This window comes from Balaenoptera musculus, chromosome 3 (assembly GCF_009873245.2).
Source record: "Balaenoptera musculus isolate JJ_BM4_2016_0621 chromosome 3, mBalMus1.pri.v3, whole genome shotgun sequence".
Lineage (NCBI taxonomy): Eukaryota > Metazoa > Chordata > Mammalia > Artiodactyla > Balaenopteridae > Balaenoptera > Balaenoptera musculus.
This window is the reverse complement of record NC_045787.1, coordinates 77,984,155-77,988,908: the sequence shown is the minus strand read 5'-3', so window position 1 is coordinate 77,988,908 and position 4,754 is coordinate 77,984,155. Positions and strand designations below refer to the sequence as shown.

The 4,754-nt window shown below is 34.0% G+C and overlaps 1 pseudogene; it reads left to right on the top strand.

Annotated features, from left to right (window-relative positions):
- The first annotated feature begins 1,258 nt into the window (after positions 1-1,258).
- On the top strand, positions 1,259-1,605 carry LOC118893021 (annotated as a pseudogene).
- Positions 1,606-4,754: the final 3,149 nt, after the last annotated feature.

The window sequence follows — 4,754 nt, the reverse complement described above, 5'->3', positions numbered from 1 at the left end:
CTAGACTGAGCGCTCCCAAAGATGAAAGATGGGGGGGGGGTCTATCTTTTTATTGCTCTATTCTTAGCATCTGACACAATGTCTGGCCCATGGTAGATACTCAATAAATATTGTTGGATCAATGAATGAATGATGAGCCCTTAAACTTAACTACTAATATTTTCACAATTAAATCTTCTGTTAACTACATTCTTCTTTCTTAACTCCCCTTTTCTTTTAGATAAGTTCCAACTCATGTAGAGCTGTGTTTCAGCCAAGAAAAGTATATGTTTCTCCCTCAAGAGAACAGCAGTTTGGCTCCTATGTCCTAAAAGCCACTAAAATAGTTTGGATTATTCTTGCCCTTTAGAATACCCTTCATAATTCCTAAGTTTCTACCTGACAACTATGTCCTTTCCCAACGTCTTAATTCTCCACAAAAATATGACAAAACATAGTTGGCCTTTTTTTGGACGGGGCATTTTTTTTATCCCTCTAATTCTGTGTCTCCCATAAGAAGCATCCATTACTACCAGAATATGGCACAAGTCAATATAATTGGGTACGTATCATTATGAGTCATCTAGGAATTGTAACTTCTCATAAAGTGCACCCTCTTATATAGTAACTAGAACAACATGGAGTTTACTATCACTGGCCTTAAGAACAGAGCTTCTATCCTCTTAGACTTTGCATCTCTAGGAAATGATTTAGTCCCTAACATATATCTGGAGTTCGTAAGTGATTGTTGACTGTTGAATCACTACTTCAAAATGCCAGACAAATATAAAATTAAGAAGGAAATTTTCTGTAATTTTATTAGAATAAATCTGAAAAGGATATACTTTTGAATGACAATGTTAGAAAGAATAGGAAGAATGAAATGTACATAAAAGAGTATCCTTGATTTCTCAATGAAGTGAGATGAACAATCTTAAAAACTTTTTAATTTCTAGGAAATAGGAGTTATTAATAGTTTTGTACTCTAATCTAAATCATAAGAGGAATCGATTTTGAGGTTCAAGACGAAGTTGATAACTCAAGACCAAACTTTGTTGCCTAAAACAATTTAAAAATATTGTAGTTCATTCACCTGTGACAAGAACTGAAAAAAGATGTATTGAAATGTTAATGTTCTTCTATTTCTTTTTGCTCTTTCCTGCCTTCACCCTCTTTCATCCCTCAAGAAAATGTACCTTTACCAGACCATTCTCCCAAAGTTCATATAGGGAGTTAAAGAATGAGTAGAAAGAGTCCTCTCTCATGTCTTGCTTCCAAGATGACCAAGAAAAGAAGGAACAATGGTCGTGCCCAAAGGGCCATGGCCATGTGCAGCCGATTCGCTGCACCAACTGTGCCTGATGCATGCCCAAGGACAAAGCCATTAAGAAGTTCGTCATTTGGAACATAGTAGAGGCCGCAGCCTTCAGGGACATTTCTGAAGCGAGTGTTTTCAATGCCTATGTGTTTCCCAAGCTGTATGTGAAACTACATTACTTCGTGAGTTAGGCCATTCACAACAAGATAGTCAGGAATTGTTCTCAGGAAGCCGGGAAGAACCAAACACCTTCACCCCAATTTAGATCGATGCATGCTGCCCCACAAACTCCACCAAAGCCCATGTAAGGAGATAAGTCCTTAAAGACTGAAGAAACACTGTTCTCTGAAAAGACAATAAAATGGAAATAATACTTTTAAAAAAAATAAAGAATGAGTAGAAAGAAACATGACTAAAGAGGCAGGAAAAAAAATCAAGACATAAGAATCTTCATGAGTTAAAGTTCAGGCAATGTTTTTGGAGAGGAAGGGTGAAAGAGTCTAAAAATAAGAGGCTTATAAGAACCTGTAGGCTGTAAACAAGGAGAGGAAAAAAGGAAGACTTCTGGAAGTATTTTTATGCGATAAACTTGATTAAAATTTAGAGTTATTTGAGAGATACAAGTTAAATTGTTATCACATAGCAATTACCTTTTTTACATACTAGTATTCTTGTTTTGTTTTAATGATGCTAAAACTGGGCCAGGTGGGTCCCTAAGGTGACAATTAGGAAAGTGCTTAATGGATTGGAAACATGAGTTACTAGAGAAAAAGGATTCTAACATTAGTTAACCATCAATTATTACATGTACTATTCTATTTATAAAGGTTTTTTTTTGTATTTAATGTTCACAGCCATACTGTGATTATAGGTAAGTAAACCAAGATTCAGAAAGACTAATTAGCCCAGACTAACAAGTAATGCATGTAAGATTCACACCCAGATATCTTATTCTGAATTTTATGAGCTACATCCTGCAACCTCTGTATAAGCCACAGAAATTGGTATGCCAATAAAACAAACTAATCACCAATCCCAATAAAATATAAAAAACAAAAATATTTGGATCATATTTGTTACAGATATTTGGATTGAAAATGCCACCTTTTCAATATAAGACTGAAAATGTTCTGTTGTTGAGAAGTTAACATATCAGTGTTTAGCAAAGTATTTCAGAAAATGCCTGTTTTGAGATAACTCCTTTCACAAATTAAATATCTGTTTGATACCACTCCCACTGTGCTAGCTCATGATGCAATTTACTATATTGTAATGTTACAGAAATAGTTTGTTTTGATTTATCTCCATACACCTGTGATTGATACAGAAAGAAGTTGCTATATTTGAAATTTCAGCTGGCTAGTAGAAAATGAATGGGCAAGCAGCTCTTTTCTTCATCTGCTTGCCTCTTGGCTAGCCTAATTAAATTTGTCTAGTCTGAAAATCTCCAGTAGTAAATGCTTTTGTTACTCTGAAACACTATAAACATTTTCACTGAAATGTTATTCAATTCATCATAATAGTGTCTTTGGGAGGTATCCCCCAAAATATAAATAAATTTTAAAATGTATTCTCAGCTCACAGATCACTGGATACATTATGGGTTCATATGATTTGTTTGTCTCTGCTATTTTCTGACATAATCATATCAATTTATACCATACAGACCATTAAAACACAACAAGAAAAGGTCAAGAGGTGAATTCTGTTTTGTGAACCTTTTATACGTAATAAGTCAATTTTGTTATCAAATGTGCAAATGATTAAGGAAACAAGACTATATGATGAAGAAAATCCAATATAAATGCAAAATGCTGATCTTGTATGCAGCTGATCAGATCTTGAAAAGGTAAACATTTACAGTTGTAAATTAATATTAAAATAACCTAGCATAATATAGCTGTTTATCTTGATTTGGGGGCACATAAGGAGAAAACTGGTTAAACCTAGAGGTAGTTAAACTCTGATGCAGTACTGGAAATATTTTTAAATAAAAATAATTTTCCTGTCTGAAATTGTTTCAACATGGTCTAAACCCACAAATATGTGTTCTGCCCCCACTGTGTGATATATGATATGATATATGATATGATATGATATACGGGCACAAGAAAAGGCAAAAGGCATAGACCCTGCCCGCACAGAACTGCAATCTAATTGGTAGACTGCATAAAATAATTAATAAAACCAAGGTGTAAAAACAAGGCAAATAAGTAAATATACATAAGAACTGAAAGGCAGGGATAATTACTGCTGGGAGAAGAGGGGAGGGTCTGACAGAATTTAAAATGGAAGTTGTGTATGATGAATGTATAAAAGGAGGAAAGATGGAATCTGTGTAAGGTAAAGATCATGTAAAACAGAATTAGGAAAATGCAGGACATAAGATAGTAACATGCCAGATATTGCTTGGAGTAGAGCATTTCTATACAAGAATATATAGAGATAAATTTTAACAAGTAGTTTAGGACCAAGCTGTAAAGATCTTTGAATGCCAGGTTAAAGAAGCATTATTTTTTCCTGTAGTCAATGGGAAATTATATGGCCAAAGTGATGTTTTGCAAAGATTAATTTGATAAGACTTGGCATTGTATTGGGAAGTATAGGTGGGTAGGAAAGTTAAAAGGACAAAGAATAAGAAAAAAAATACTATTTAGGAAATAGGGGTAAATACTGTAGTTTGGCTGTCTTAGCACGGATTCCAATTTCCTTTTTATTAGCATTCCTTAATTATAAAGTATGGTGAGCTAAAAAACATATCTTTCAAGACTCCTTTTCACGTAGGAGAAATAATGTGACGATACTGGCCAATGAGACAAGACTTCTCTCAGGCTATCTGGAAAATCCTTTGCCCTCCTGATATAATTGTCACTCTGTTTTCTTTATTATACCTCTTTTACTTTCCCGTTAGGAATGGAGACATAATGCCAGCTATGTTGTGACCTTATGTGAAAAAGTCCAAGAGAATGATAGAAACTTCAGCATGGAGATATTAATACATAGACACATAAAAGTAACAAAATCAGCAATCATGTTACCTCTAGACTTCTTGTTATGTGATTTAAAATAATTAACTTCTATTTGGTTACACCACTGTGAAGTTGTAGTCGAACAAGCTGACATAGAAGCTATTAGAAATAATCCAGATGGGTCATGAAGAGCACCCAAAACCAAGTTATAGTGAAGGATAGGAAAATACCAGTGGGTTTTCCCATGGCTGATTAGATTATGGGAAGTTTTAATGAGAGGGAGTCCAAAATACATACAAAACCCCCTTACCTAGATTACCAGAAGAATAAAAATACTTTTAATAGAAACTATATTTTCCTATCCTAAGGAAAGGCAGTAAAGTAGAACAACTTTTCAGGGTCTTTATAAGCCTATGATTTTATGATGAGACATCTATTAAATTTCTAACTGTAATTATACTGAATATTATGAAAGAAAGTTTAAGAAG